We start from the raw sequence: 16607 nt of genomic DNA on the forward strand, positions 1-16607 counted from the left end.
ACTTTTCCGTATGGTATTCTATCATAATGACCCCATTCTCTCCCCATACATTTCATCTGCCACTTAACACCTCGCACCGCATTGACGATTTTCGAAAAGTGCGCATTCCGCATGCAACTGCTAGTGCCTTCTCCGACTCGTTCTTTGTTCGCACCGCGTTGGAATGGAACAGGTTGCCACGTGCTGTTGCTTCCATCCAGGACCCGCCCACGTTCAGGGACACCTTATCTGATTTATTTAATGCCTAACCATTCTTAACACCGCAATTGCCCTTTTGTACTATCTTTCTAATGTGTCCCTATCTCTACAGAGTCTGTGGATTGTTCTATGTCGCCTTTTATTTTCTCTTTTTTTCTGCTGTATTGTTTCCCAATGTTGTGCTGCCCCTCCCGTCTTCAATGCCTTATGGCCCTGAGGGTATGAAAATAAATAATAAATAAATGATAAATAAGTAAATCAGCAATTGTGTCTGCAAAATGGCTTTGAAATGTCTGTCAAAATTATGTCTGTTTGTAACAAAATTTTCTAATAAACCCACCATAGCATTAAAGTTTCTGCCATTTGCCTTCACAGCATACTAATTAAAATTGTAGGGCGCGTTGCGAAAGTATAATGATCATCGTTCGTGACGATATACAGTGAAAAAAAGACAAAGACGAAATGAGAAACAGCAAGGTCGGTCGAAAGGCGGGCAAATGCAGGTCTGTGTTTCGCGGTGCATTTTTGAGTTGGCGCGTATTTTCGTGCCCACAACTTTTAACCCACGGACTTAGCTCAAGACCGAAACAGTTATCCGTGCAAAAGAAAAAAAGAAAAAGAAGAAAGGCATTCACGGAGCAGTTCCGTTTCCGTTCAAAACTGCTCTCAGTTGTCCACGCATACGAACATACTGTAGAATTTCCACGTTCCCGACGAGGTGTAGCTCCATTAGCAGCATATCGTTTTCGTTTATAGAAACAAATTTCGTACAAAATCGATCGACAAAGACGTAAGACAAAAATGCAGTAACCATAACCTGCGTAGTATGGTATTTTCTACTTCGCTTTTTCCGAAACATTATCCGCTCGCTTTACGCAAATACGTCCTTGCTTGATGACATGCGGCGTTTAATTTGTTTTCCTTTTTTTTTTCATTTAATGTGATATTTTTTAAGCTAACGCATGTTGCGTGTTTAGTAACACTGCGTCTCTATTAAGGGCTATGTGTTTGTCACGTTAGGTTGATGTTGATGAAGAACAATACTAGGGAGAATTTGAATTAGGTATTTTATGGCTTGCGGTAGACTTCCTTTGTGACATGTGGACAGAGTCTCGCACAGCATGTGGTGATTGCACGTACAAGCTATTACATGAAAACTTGTTTTTTGTCACATTGTTTGTCATCGTATAGCGATGGATTAGGCGCACGACTATTACGGCTGGGCTGGAAGCATGTGAGCAAAAAAACATGAAGACGTACCAAATCAATGGCTACGCACTGGTTTGTGTGCGCTATTCGCTATTCTAATTCTAGGTGATTCGTTGCCGCCAGGTGGCGATACACTCCCTCTGTCCCAGCACGTGGGATTGTTGCACCCCACGAGCAGGCAGAAAAGACCTTTTATTTCCAGTAATGGCCCCTACTCCTCTTGTGTATTACGTTGATGTACTACGTTTTTTTTTTTTTTTTTCTTGTAACATTCCAACTCAACTCAAGTTTGAGGAAGCGAGGTTTCGCACTGGCAGGTGTCTACCAAGGACGAAGGTTCGAAAAATCGAATGTGCCCTTTTATTTCTCGCATATACTTTTAGCGCGTAAAACGCATCTCGAGCATAATCGGGATAAAACACACAAAACGGCAAGAAAAGTAGTCTTACTAATGTCCCAATGGATTGGCGAGACACCCTGCATAATCCACAACAACTACACTCGGGCATGACATATCGAATCATAACACAACGCAGAACGAATTACGTCGTATAGCGATCCGAACGTCACTCTTTTCCCTTTCAGAGTCGACGCTATACGTGGCTGCCTGGTTTTAAAAGCACTTCAGCTTTCCGTTTTCAACTGCACAAAAAAACACTCAGAGAAACGCCTCATTATCCTCACATTACGCTATTTCCACGTTCTCTATCACTCTATTTATTGTTGCGTTATCACCGTCCCTTTTTCTTACGCGAAACGCTCCCGCCCGACAAGGGGGACACACAGGTCCGCGCGTTTCATAAGGGACGTAAATAAATCTTTAGGACGAAGCATCAAAGATACAAGTAGGTTACACATACAAGCTGCAAAGAGAACCTCGTCAGGATGATAAAGAACAGTAGCATTATACGCGAAGGAACAAAACGAAAGAGAGCTGTCGCCCAGAGACAGAAAAAAACAAAAAAAAACAAAAAAAAAACAAAAAAGAAAACACATGAAGAATGAGGCGTTTGTATCGACCGAATCTCTATGGGGGAGCAGGTATATGGTATAGGTATATATATACCCATAAAGCTTCGTCTTCGTCGTCTTGAAGCGGGGAAAGGGTGGGGGGGCATGCAGGTGTGGAGGTGAGCAAGAGAATGTGCGGGAGAGGGGGGTGGGGGAGGAAGTTGTGTTATGTATTTTTGGCCGACGCTTTGATATGCTGAGAAGCGATCAATACGCACGTTTGGGGGACTGGTATGGAGAAATGAGGCATTGGGTGGAGAACAAGTGGTTTAACGTATGCGCTCTGAAAGAGCGGGGGGGGGGGGGGGTGTAACGTCTCTGGTAGACGAGGGATTCTCGATCCGAGGAGGAGAGGGTGAAGTGAGTTCCTTTCGAAGCGTGTAAGCTGTTGAAGTGGAAGCCATGGAAGGTGGAAGGTGTGAGAAGTGTAAGAAGGTATGAAGGGAAGACAAAAATGCTGGTTTATGTACACTTTTTTTTTGTTTGTTCTCTTTCTGACGGGTATCGCACTCGTGTTGTTTGCCAATTAAGGGTGTCTCACTTAGCGTGATAAAACAAATCGTAATAAGAAACATTACAGGGCCAACGCTATTTATCTCGGGAGGAGATTTTGCCATTACTTCTGAGCAGTTTTATCAAATTTAATTGGCGAGAAATCGAATTTGTCCAATTGATCTCCGAAACTTGCAAAGTCAACCTCACGTTTTTTCTTTTTTTGCGGAAACAGGAAGCGCACGCAGGGGGATTTGCCCCATTGCATTACAAAATACATTCCCTGCTACTTTGGTAACTGAACTAAAAAAAAAAAAAAAGCGAAAACCGTGGTTTCGAGGCGCGCAAGCTGTCGGCCGAGCGCAGTTCTCCGCCAAGTTAATGCAAGGTTCGGCGGAAGAAGAATGGTCACCCTCCCCTTCCTGTCTCCTTCTCGCTCTTTTCTTTCAGATGACTTTGCATCGCAACCATGCTGCCGTTTTCAGCAGAGGCTTGCAAAAGTGAAAGGCCACAGGCACATGGCCTTCTCGCATCCCTTCTTTCGGAGATCTGAGCCAACACCACCTATATAGAGAGAGCCTGCGGATTGCCTCCTCGCCCTCTTTCAAATAAGAGTCAGAATTCGTCTGCTACTGCTATTCATCGTTCTGCGAATTCAAGAACCCTCAAATGATTGCAACTCACCTAGAACCTGTAGACCTATGAACGGAGAAAGATGAAAGAAAGCTTGTTTGTCCCTTCAGATGACGCACCCTGGAAGTCGCTGAGAAGGCGTGTTAGCTTAGCTCAATTGGTAGAGCCCTGGCCCGGCAATCCAGAAGATGTGAGTTCGAGTCCTACAGCTAGCTAATCTTTTCAGTGACTTTCATCTTTCATCGTTAATTTCTTAGGCATTGAGGCTTTGTATGTATTTGTCCCTTCTATGTTGTTCCAGCCTCAGAACATCAGTTCTTTCATGTTCTGTAGACCTAATATTTAGACAAAAAGTGCAAAAAGACGCTTTCCAGTTTTGAGAAAGATTGGGACCGTTTTGCGCTTTAATTCCTAGTTTTCCCATTTCCCACGTACTGCTCGTCCACGACCGCTGAAAGCACGTGATTGGCTACGGCCGTTGGAAACACGATCCTCATTGGCTGACTCTTAATTGTTACGTCACGTCGACGAGCAAGCGGGCTTTCCCTATCTTGGTGGTGTTGTCTGAGCGCGGCCGGGAATTGGCACGCCTCGAAACGACGGTTTTTTGCATTTCCCCCCCTCGGCTATTCTTCCACAAGATTGGGCGGGCTGACTCTGCAGACTGTTGAGTGTGTGCGACAGTGGAGGACACTGAGCACATTCTCCTGCATTGTACCAAGTATGCTCCACAAAGGGCTAGGTTGAGGTATACCCTCGACCGCCTGGACAACAGGCGTTTCGATGTGGTGAAAGTGCTCGGACTGTGGGACCCAAGAAAGCGAGACACTGCCTTTGCGGCACTTGAGAACTTCCTTGTGAGCTGCGGCATGGAACTCATATTTTAGGATTTTGTGTGAGTGCCTCGTATCAGGGTGTACGTATCTTTGTAGTGTGTATCTTTGCATTAGTGTATATCTTTGCATTAGTGTGTATCTGTTTATCTGCATGTTCTAGTGATATTTATTCACTTGCACATATGTGCTAACACACTAATTGTTGGGGATGGGAATGTACTTTTGTTTGTTTTGGGTTGTTTGTTTGTTTGTTGTTTTGTTTTGGTAGTAGCGGAACTAGTCAGGAGACAAGGCCATAGAATGGGGTAGATCCGGCATGCGCTTTTTGTTTCTGCAAAAAAATAAAAATAAAAACGCGAGCTTGACTTGGTTGACTTGGCAAATTTCGGAGTTCAATTGGGAAAATTCACTTTCTCGCGAATTAGGTTTGATAAAAATGCACAGAAGTCACGGCAAAATCTCCCCGAGATAAACAGCGTTCACTCCATAGTGTTCAGACAAGTAGATTTTTTAATACGATTTTTATCACGTCACTCTGTATGTGTTGTTGTTAACAAGCTACTACTACTACTTTGTACGAACGAACATTGTTGTAGTATCTACTTCACACGACAGTAATGCGTGCGAAAGTTAAACATTCGATTGAACGGAAGAAAAATTCGAAAAATTTCACGCATATTGTTTGGCCTTGCACGCTCGTTGTCGAACGCGGACAACGATGTCATTCCTTTCTTTTTTGTGTTCTTCGGTCCGTCAGTTTGTCGCGCAATCTTCCCCATTTCCTTCTTTCCTTTTTTTTCTATGGAATCTGCGATTTTTTTTTCTTTCAATGTGCTTCAATGATTTCATCATTACGAACATTTTCCCAGACTACGACCACTGGAGTAACGTCTTCCCTCTTTCTTTTATTACTTTCTCTCTATTGTGTTACTTTATTTTTCTAATGTAATTTGCATTTTCGCACATTACAAGCGAGTCCGATGAATGCTGTAGAAGGTATAGCTGGCGGTATCATGTTCGCTATCATCCGCGTCTTGTCGAAAGTTCGGACTCCGCGGTAGCTTATTATGTCTACTTCTGATTGTCACATAGCGATAGAAAGTGTCCGAAACAGTATGGACACATAGAGCCAGAAAAATGCACGTAATGTCGCACGGGAACGCCCTTGAAACTGATATGGAAACAAATGTTCGTAGTGTGAGGTGTTCAACTTAACAGCATCGTGTGCCATATGTCACACACATAAAGGAAAGGGCGTATGTCGCCTAATTAAAGTAGAAGGAGAACACGTGCGATTCACGATGAGGTAAGCGGCGAATTTTGTTTCTAAATTATTCCCGAAATCTTGTTTGCTCTTCCTTATTCGTATAATTTCAGACCGAGAAATGATTAGCCACAGTGCTTCATTTTTCCACATGCCAGGTCAAATCCACCTGTATAACTGGAGTTTTTTCATGCGATGTCGCATGACATATATCTATTAATTTTTCGCGAACTTTCCCGTGATGGTTTTCCTAAACTTTCCCGCCTTACTGCTTCATCAAAGCAGCGGGCTGAACATCAAAGGTGTTCCTTTTTGTTGACCGCTTTCCATGTCGAGAGTGGGAGATGATGCAGGTTCGAATCCCTGCACCGGCTGCGCTGTCTGGGATTTTCCCTGGGTCTTCCGGCAGACTTTCCAGACGGATGTCGCCCAGTTCCCCATGAAGTCGGCCTAGGACGCATACTAAATCCCTGTTCCCTACTTCCTCCTGCTGTCCTCTTTCCATCTGTCCACGTCTCTACGCCGGTCATGGCCAAAGTTGCTTCGCGGCGCTAACACAAAAAACGTTTGAAAAAAAAAAGGTTCACATTACATTTCACATAATATTTTCCTCCTCATTCTTGTTTGTTCGTGCATTATTTATATCTTCATGGGCCCACATAGGAGAGTAGATTGTCCAACGTGAGGATCCTCTTACTGATTAGGTAGGAATGAAAAGTACATAGTGCATACTTAAAAATAACGCAGCAATACAGAGACAGGGACCAAGAACCATGCAGGACAACTGCACTGTCCTGTGTGGTACTGCTGCGTTATTTTTAAGTACGAATTACCAGCTACCCGGTTTTTCTGCCTTAGTCAAAAAGTATGTTGTGTTCTCAGTTGTATTTATCATGTCTCGCGGATAAATTCACACCAAGTTGTGCAACGAGATGAAGCACGGTGAAGATATTAGTGTCGCAATATTTCGCTCTTTTCCCCATTCATATTCCATCCAAACTCGATCATAGCTCTTGCATAAGGTGCTTTCGGTAGTCTCAGCTTTTAAACTATACCTCTCTTCTTCATTTCCTTTCACTTTCAAGACCTTAGCGCGTGCAAAAAATAAAATAGAACAACCTTTAAGCGTCGCAGGTTTTTCTCGCATCTTTAAATATGCACAGTATGAGCAGTATGCATGCAGGTCCCCAGCTCAGCTGCCCTCTCGAAATCAATGTGCTTGGCACTCCCCTCTCCCTGAGGCATATTATCATCATCATCGCCATCGTCGCTCGGAAAAGAGGGGTGGCTGAGTTATGAAGAAGCGATAGGGATATGCCTGAATAATAAGGGGACGAACAGAGCGGGCACGTCGAGTCTCGCAGGTTCTCGCGTGATTGATGCTCGGGTGCTGTTCGGAAGCATCGTGCGGCTTGCCCGTATATGCCGCCTATGCAAGCTAAAAAAGAAGAAAATAATATATATATATGTATGCCGAGAGAAATATGCGCAGAAGACATGCAGAAATGGCGAAAAAAAGTGGAAGATGGAATGGGGAAAGGGGTACTGAAAGAAGTTGAGGAGAAGAGGATCTATAGAGGCTACCGTAATGTGTAAAGTGCGACTACGGACTAAAAATTTCACTCCTCTTCCTCATAGCATCACACCACCACCACCACCACTAAAAATTTATTTCGATATATTTTGATTTGACAAAAAAGGAAAGAAAAAAGATGTATTGTATTTCGTATTATAAATCAACCTCGGCTCAAAGACTCGTCAGTACGCGAAATATGAATGCCGTCAGGGAACATTACCCCTACCACGAATTTTCGTAAGAACCCGAGTAGGTATTATAAGGTCACCGAGAGCTCTTGCGCCTGTCTCCTAGCAACAGCGCGCGTCTCCGCTCTCCGCACCGACATTAGAAGACCTTCGCAGATTGGATCCCCACGACGTCATACACTTCTCAAAACTGATTATGTTTCCGCAATACATGGAGAAACAATATCCTGAGAGAATACAGTCTGATACACGTGACGTAGGTTAAAAATAATAATAAATTCGACAAGATTCTAAAGTCACGAGGTTTACTTGGTAATGGCATTTTAAGCCAACTACGTTTTGTTTTACAGATTAAAGGAACAATAAACGGGTATCGGGTAACCCTATAGCCCTGACTTATCCCCTTGTGACTTTCACCTGTTTCGGCCACTCAAACAAGCACTGGGAGGCCAACGATTCGGCGGCGACGACGCAGTGGAGGAGTTTGTGCGCAACTGGCTGCTGACACAACCCACTTTTTTTTTTATGAAGAGGAGATACCAAATCCCGGGTTCGAATCCCGGTGTCGGCTGTGCTGTCTAGGGTTTTTCCTGGGTTTTCCTCAGACGCTTTCAGACATATGTCGGCTCAGTTCCCTTAGAAGTCGGCCCAGGACGCACATTCCCCCAGGGCGTCAGTCGTGACGTTGCCCACCTATGTGAGGCCGACAACGGCGAGCCCTTTCACCAGCACCACCACCACCACCAAAGCTACCGACCCACAGGGTAACATGCATTTCTAGATCGGGAGATAATGCATGATGATAAGAATGCACACTTGGTTTATTTCTTACTACAAATAAAAAATAAAATGTGGCTCATCTTAGAGTCAACAATACAAAAAATGAAAGTATACAATTATAAAATATAAAAGTAAATATAATAATAACAATAAAAGTAAAGTATATTCAAAAGTAAAATATAAAATGAGAATTTTGAAGCGTGATGGTGGGGGGGGGGGCAAGTTTACGCTTGCCCCATCCTACAGTTGGCAATACGATAGTCTCGTTTATACTTGATCCACCCTCGTACAATATTTTTGAATAAACTGCACTTCGTGAAGACCTCTGAAGAGAGATGCGGGTCACGTCGATAGTACAGACATACTCAAAGACAAGGCTTCAGAATGATGACGGATGTGATGTGATGTGAATAAAGAAAAAAATGGGGATGTGAGTTTCGACGAAGTCAAACTGGCTACCCCAGTACACTTAATAGAGAAAGTTCAATCCGATGATGAGATGATGAAAACGCAAAAGGATGATGTCCAGAGACGAACAGAGATGATAATGGAGTTCGACATGTAGGTCAAAAGTTCAAGAGCTGCGCCCAAGTTAGAGTAAAGTGGCGGAATCACCGGGGGCACTCACAGGACACATCACACATTCACCGTGTCATAGGATGTCCATAAGCCCGGTTGCATGCAAAAAGTCTTCAAGTGCCCTTAGCGCCTTGTCGGACGAAGGAGGACCTAATAGTTTCGTGATGTCGAAGGCTCGGGAGTCCAAACGAGAGAGGCTTGTCTCTAATGCCCTTCGAGCATCGACGTACTTCTGACACCTGAGAAGGATGTGTTCTACATCCTCTACAACGCCACACTCACTACAGTTCGGAGAGTCTCGCTTTCCGATTTTGAAGAGGAGACGTGCGCTGTACGGTACATTGAGCCGTAGCCTATGTAGGACAGTTGTCGTTTGTCGCGTAAAGGAAGGTGGTACTCGAAAGCGTAACCCTGGGTCGACCTTGTACAGAAGCGAATCCCGAGCCGATCCTGTTAACCAGGAGGTATTGCACATTCGTTGTTTGAACTCGTTCAGCATTCGCCCCGCGTCACCCTTGGTGAAATAAATGGGCAACACCTGGGCGCGCCTTAGTTGAAGAGCCCGGCGTGCAGCAGCGTCCACAGCCTCGTTACCTGCAATGCCACAGTGGCTAGGGATCCACTGCATTTGGATGTCATGACCTTTTAAAACTGCTGCATGGTGTGCGTGTAAGACATCTTGTGCTGCTGTCGCCAGAGATCCCGTAGTAAACATGGTAGCTAGGGTCTGTAACGCACATTTTGAGTCGCTATAGATGGTCCAGCGAGCAGCTGAAGATTGTGAGTTGATGAAACTTATTGCCAAGAGGACTCCATAAAGTTCAGCGGCCGTTGCAGAGGTGACGTGAGACAGCCGCACCGCCCTCTCAATATTCGCCTCCGGGATAACAAATGCACACGAGGAGCCGGATGATGTCGTAGAGGCATCCGTGAAAATCTGCATCCTGCCTGCGGAGCTGTTTAGTAGCTCAAGACTGAACTGACGAAGAACATGCGTTAGTATATCCTTCTTTCCCGGGAGTCCAGGCACACTAGTTCTTACGTCAGGAGGCTGCAAGACCCATGTTGGGATATCTGGTAATGCATGTGGCTTGTGTTTCGGAATAAGACCACGTTGTGTCTGGATAGCTTGGGTAAAAGAAGACTGGTGACGACTCATAATGGCTCGAAGCTGAGGATGGCGATGGTGACGCGTTGCCAACCGCACGTAGTGGCGGAACGTTTCTTGCATCCTGAGAGCTGATACAGGTGGTTCCCGTGCTTCTGCCATGGCTAAAGCGTTTGACGTTGCTCGAGGAAGGCCAAGACAGAGCTTGACGCCCTTTGCTAGGATAGACTCTAACACCTTCTCTGTGGTAACAGGGAGGTTGTGTAGCAAGGGAATGTGATGCGCAACCATCTGACTTATAAGAGATCGGTGAACGCTGAGCATTGCCCGAGGAGATGTGCCCCACCGGGAACCGCATAAGTAACGAAGAACATTAAGACGACTCTCAGCTCTTGCTTTTAGACAGCGCACCTCCGCTACCCATGACAAACTCCGGTCGAGAGTAACGCCGAGAAAGCGGTGATGTGGTACACGACGTACCTGATGATGACCAATTTGTAGCTGAAATCTTTTAAGATGGCGACGCGTAAAAGGCAGCATTACAGTCTTTTCTGAAGACAGGTCCATGCCTCTCTCCAGCAGGAAGTGCACTACGCGATCAAGTGAAGTCTGAAGGCGACGCTGTAAAGCAGGCCACTGCTTTCCCGATGACCATATGCAGATGTCATCTGCGTAGAGACTAACAAATACCCCTTTGGGCAAGAGACGAGGCAGGGCAGCCATGACAGCATTGAAAAGTAAAGGACTGAGTACGCTCCCCTGTGGTACCCCTGCTGACAATGTATGCAAACTCGTGTCGCCTTTTGCTGTTCTCACGAAAACAGACCGACCATTAAGAAAAGCAGCAATCCAGCGAAGAGCCCTGCCAGTGACGTTGAAACTGTATAGGTCGTAAAGGACACGGTTGTAGCTCGTCGTATCATATGCTCTCTTTATGTCCAAGAAAACAGCTGCTGTAAGCTCACCCCGAAATCTAGCTTCTTCAATGTGAGTGACCAAGTTTATGATGCAGTCTATCGAGGTCCGAGCCTTTCTGAAGCCTGCCATTTCGGGAGGTAGCAGACGCCGGGACTCTAAGAACCACTCTATTCGGCGTAGGATAATCCTTTCCATGATCTTACACACGCAGCTTGTAAGACTGATGGGCCGAAATGACGTCAACTCTCTAGGTGATTTTCCAGGCTTCAGGACTGGCACAACTTGCGACGTCTTCCATGACGTAGGAACAAAGCCGCGTCTCCAAGAGTCGTTGATCAAATTCAAAAGTAAAGTGCGCGACGTCGGTCCCAAGGAGGCTATAGCTTTGTATGAGACCCCATCGGGCCCTGGAGCTGACCGCTTCGTGGACAGGTGGATGGCAGCCTCCAATTCCTGTATCGTGATGTCACTGTCCATATAGGGGTCTTCAGCTGGCTGTGACGGAGGATGACGTTTCCAGGTTGGCGGAGAGGCTCACGCGGATTATGCTCTTTGAATGGCATTGTTTCCCGGTAAAGACGCTCGCTAGAAGTAAATGAATTTCATTATTTGAATATCGTGAGCCACGTTCTTTCATAGAGCATAATAATTGGAGAATGTTGGTGAAGCTGTACACGTTCGCGTAAAAGAAGGACAAAAAAAAAAAAGAAGAAGAAAAAAATCTGTGAGAAACCTCAAAAACAAATATCGTTGTTCTACCCATTTACTTAATTTCTCTTACTTGCGTCTTTTATTTTTATTTTTCATTATTCTTTTTTTATTTTTGACTGTAACACATGAGAGAACAAAAAATGTGAAAGAGACATTTGTGCTGAAGGCGACCGTGAGAAGTGAAATTAGCTTCTGAAGAGAGAATGTATGGAATGTGAGGTGCAATATGTTGGATCATCGGCGCCGTGTTGCTTTTTTGTTTTTTTCCTTGCTTGCGACTTAGTTTGCTTAAAACATATCCTATATTGCTCTGCTCGAATTCCACAGTTCGTTATGAATATAGACATTGTACGACAACGTTCCGTGAAGCATATACGATGCAGATATATGACATACTTGCTGGTCTGTTGTCTTTTTTTTTTTCTTTCTCTCTCGGAAGCGTTTGCGAAAAGGCGGTTCTCAACTTCCATGACATCTCACTGAGCTTCAGAGCGGTCTAGTCTGTGTTGTGAGCCTTTTCTACGAGGCGCATGCGCTCCACGAATGAATGAATGCTCCATGAATTTTTAAATGCAGCACCGCGAGGCGGGAAATTTGAAGTTGTCCCCGATATCAGGAACGTCTTTGCACTCCGTGTGCAGTTTATAATAAAATGACCATGACATGGCTCCGTGCTTCTGTTGTTGACCTCTCCTCAAGTGCGAAAATTTCTCTTCCCGAAGGAACTTTAATAGTATGCTAGATGATATCGCAGTGGTATATGTGACTTCTTTGCGTGGACGAAAAGAGATAGAATGCCGAAAATTTGTTTCATCAGAATTGCCACGACGTGCAAATCAGCTTGTAATTGAACCTCTGTATGCAATATGGGGATAAGTCGAAAAATCCCAAAATGAGAAAAGGGGCCTGATATGATTGTCCGTCCCATTGACACACACGCATTTCCCGTTTTTTTACCATGCTGTAGCGGGCCAACAAATCGCAATAAGGTCCTAAGTTTTCATTGGCAGGTGCATACTGGTATGTAGATGTCATTGCAACAAAAATAGTAAAAAGAGGATAAGTCGACTTATCCCCTTATTGCATACAGAGGTTCAATTGTGGGACATATTGAATTTAGCCTCAGCCAATATTAAATGAATTAACTAATTTAACCACTTTCAAGACAGTGTAACTTCATAGCTTTCACAACTCAACGCGCATAGCATATAGCATAACATAGCATAGCATTCGAGGCAAAACCGAAGGTCCTTGGGTGACGCCTTCAAGTTCCGTATGAATTCAGTTCATGTTCTTGATGTGCACATGAACCACTAGGATGGTCTGAGTAATTATGTACCGCACTAAATGGACAAAAAAACAAAAAATGTACTGACACTAACGAAAATCCAAAGGGGCTGCCAGGTACACTAACCATAGTCTTTAAATTTTCTGTGTTCGTACTGACACTAACCACATGTGATAAGCAAGACTATAATTGATTCGACAGAAGAAGAAAATGTATGTGTGTATTACGCAAGAATACTTTTCACCTTATGCTACTATGTACCATGTGGCCGCAGCACCATAAATGTAGTGCAGAAAGCCTCAACTTAGTACTACATAGCACAATATAAGGCCTAACTGCAACAGCGCCATTTCATGAGGTGGCCAATCTTCTTCCCTACAATGAGAGCGACCTAAATGATCACGAGCCAAGCAGCAAAACATCTTGGCCCAATATTGGTGCAATATTGGCAATACCGGCCCAATATTGGTCCCATATTGGCAATACACGCCTAATATTAGTCCAAGATTGAACCAATCTGGGGAAGTGTATACTGATGAGGGTTGTACAAGAAACGTCATGACACAGCTGTGTGACACGAGCTTCTTTATCTACAGACGCTTCTAGGTTGAAGATAGACCAAAAGCCAGGAGAGGTCATGACGCAAAAAGATGAGCCCAAGTCCTCAAAAGTCCGCAAAGTTCCCCAAGTCCTCAAGTCAAACTCCTCAAAGTCCGCAAGTCCGCAAAAGTCCTCATCAGGAAGCCCGCATAGGCGTCGAAACGTTACAAGTAAATGTTGTAGCCTGTTGTGTCAAGCCGGCGTTTCATCTTTTTTGCGTCGTACGCTTCTAAGAATAATTTCCGTTGTCTTCTGAGCACACAGAAATAGAATTACGGCACGGATCACAATTCAAAATCTCTCCCTTTTAAACGCTCGAGTATCATCGTACACCATTTTGTGCCTAATAAGCAACTTCTTCCTCCGACGAGACATGAGGAAGCGTGATTTCCCTGTTATGCGCCGAATAACTGATAACGCCTTTACCCAGCACCACCACATTAGCCGGCTCATTATTTACCTCAAGCGTCGAGCTGCAGAATTTATAAACCGCTTTAAATTTCACGTCGTATACCACAGTGTGCGCAAGCTCACACGCCACTTGCGCCATTAATAATTATTATTGCTTTCACGCTAATAAAACTTTCATGTCTTCAGCCAACCGGCGTCGTCCACGGGCTGTGTGCGAGCACGTCAGAACTCTTCCCTGAACGAGATTATACCTTCTTTTCAGTCGCCAAGGGAACAAACAGCTCAACTCGGCCCGTTTGCTCAGGCCTAAACAAACTTGTGCTTCTATGTGTCTGCTCGCCATCATTATATTAAAACTCCATCAAACAAGCAAGACCGTATATTCTTCGTCGTGTGTTTGCACTGAGAGATTAATTTCTGCTCGGTGACAGGTCGCCCCGCAGGCGGTTCCACTGATGAGCAGCGCCCCCTACAGTCTTGCAAAGAAAAAGAAAAAAAAAGCAGGTCGGCCGCCATTGTGAGGTTGTCGTGCTGTGAACGAGGCCAGCAGATACGGCACTGGATAGCCTCTTCTTTCAAGGGACGGTCCCATCCGTTCCAGTCGATTCGTCATCTTATTCCTCGTGGACTACTGACAATATTGAAAATACTACGCGAAAGAGTGGCTTAGTTTTTGACTGTTATTCGATGGAATACATGGCAAGAGTAGACGCCGGATGTGGAGAGTACGGCGGAATACCCTCTCTGGAAAAACGAGAAGACGTCACTCCCTAAGAACCAATGAGGGCGCGACTTTCAGAAAAGGAATGCCACGGCCGTCTCATAGAGTTACGGGACGTCTCGATGGCGCCTTTCTTCCTCTCAGCGCCCCGCTGTCACTCCTCTGGTTAGTGAGTGACGTCACACTGCCGGAGCTTCTGCGGTCGCTGAAGAAGCGCTGATCTTTCAAATTCGTTTATGTAATATCTAAGCACTTTTCGGACGAAAAAAAAAAAACAAACAAATTTGCCGGGTACATTGTCGGCCGATGCCGAACATAGTGGTATTTTCGGTTTCATAGATGGGTTTCCGGGTGTTCATCGAAGCTATACACCTAATATCTCTTTTTTTTTTCGTTTACAAATCAATCAATCAACATCCATCAATTCTTTTACAACTCAACCTTAGCGTTTTTCTTTTATTCCAGTTCCAAGACCAGTAGATCGTTGAGCGCTATCTACTTATCAAGAGCGTTAGAGATACATTTTACAAAACAAAACAAATCCTCTGAGGATTTGTTTTGATTTGATTTGGATCGATCCATAGATATGTAAAGCTTCCCTGTCTAATAAAATGCCAATTACGCGAATACAACCATCGATTAAGTCGATCACACCGTACTGGTTTTCTGAACAAACCACAATGAACGGACGATACACCCTTCAATCGTCTACACCATTTTTTTTTCTGAAACCAGCGCCCTCTATGCTCATGTACTGCCATTATGCTAAGCGGCTGCTATTTCTCCCCGACATAAACGCGAAGCTGCAGTTCCTAACCTTCCAGCGTGAATTTTCAGTATTCGCGAAATCTATGGGGGTTCTCTAAGATCTGGACAGCAGTTATTTTGTTGACAACAGTCCTTCACACGTCGTAGTTTATATAAACTTAAAAGTTCACGGAAAAGGTACAGTCAGATAAACCACGATTAATCAGTCAATCAATGGAGCTTTCCAAAAGCGCTTTCCTGGCTGGTAGCCGGTATCCTAGCAGTTTGCCGCAGCCAAGGACACAGCGTCCGAAGAGTTGCACTGCAGCTCCTCAGCTGGCAGACATACACAGCTCACAGATGTCTCTGCTAGCTTTAGATATCTAGACGACAGATGCATTCGCCGACAAGTTACATTGGTGTTTCTTAAAACGGGCCGAAACGAAGACGCCGCCGAAAGAACAACGCCCTGATCTCGCCCTGCACAAAGCATGCAAGTGACAGGTTTTAAACCGTAACGCCTCATCAGAGGTAGAACGAATAATTATACGACCTGCCACGACATAATTTATTTATTTGGTAATACGTCAAAGGCACGTGTGGGGGGACTACATAGCGCAGTTCTTCTTGTACTATCTTCCGGTACTCTTTAGAACTCGTACACCAAAAGAAGAGAATATACCTATCCAAGCGGCAAAGCCGTTTCCGCAGAAGTTACAGCTCCATGCAACAACCGCAATGTTCATCTCCACGATTGAGTGCATACCCTTTCTGAACGCGCTCATAGCCACAGCTGCTTCGCGGCGCTAAACGGAATCTTTCTGAACGCCTCTCTGGATTTCGAGCCTATAGAAGCTCACCCTAACAATCCGCAACACGCAAAAGCTTCTATGCACCCAGACAGATATCCATAAGAAATCTCTCTCGCCAGACCAGACACACCATTTCGTCTACAGCATCCCTCCCGCCCTGCTTCTGCGGAGGAACGAGGGATAACCCGGAACAGATTTATATTGTTCCGTCTCGGAGAGTGTACGAGGGTAGCAGCACCCTGCTCGAGGCGGTAGCCCAGCAACAAAAGCCAACCTTGTTTCAACAAATATTCCGAAAACAGACGACGAAAAGATAGCAGAAACAGCTTTATTCGGAATACAGCACAAATGTTTCGGGCCGGGCAGAAACAACAGGGAGGGAGCAGATGAATCGAATCTTGAGTCCCAGAACCTTGTAAGTGAATCAAGATTCGGAAGACGAATTAAAGATAAGAGGTAAAAAGGAACATCTTTCTTTCTTATCAAAAGAAAAAAAAAGAGGGAGAGAGGAGGGGGAGTGGTTGT

At 44.8% G+C, this 16607-nt stretch overlaps 2 long non-coding RNA genes across 3 annotated transcripts in view; one reads left to right on the plus strand and one right to left on the minus strand.

Annotated features, from left to right (window-relative positions):
- The window catches only part of LOC135391085 (uncharacterized), a 139449-nt gene that overhangs the window by 91575 nt on the left and 31267 nt on the right, over positions 1 to 16607 (plus strand). The window contains exon 4 of one of the 2 annotated variants that reach the window (XR_010421857.1): positions 13388 to 13561. This is a non-coding gene — a long non-coding RNA (uncharacterized LOC135391085). Of the gene's footprint in view, positions 1 to 13387; positions 13930 to 16607 lie in introns of those variants that run through there. The other variant, XR_010421856.1, reaches the window with a different exon arrangement.
- Positions 1 to 16607, minus strand: part of LOC135391084 (uncharacterized) — a 117516-nt gene that overhangs the window by 7646 nt on the left and 93263 nt on the right. The gene's annotated exons all lie outside the window — the stretch shown is intronic.

Source organism: Ornithodoros turicata, chromosome 4 (genome assembly GCF_037126465.1).
Source record: "Ornithodoros turicata isolate Travis chromosome 4, ASM3712646v1, whole genome shotgun sequence".
Lineage (NCBI taxonomy): Eukaryota > Metazoa > Arthropoda > Arachnida > Ixodida > Argasidae > Ornithodoros > Ornithodoros turicata.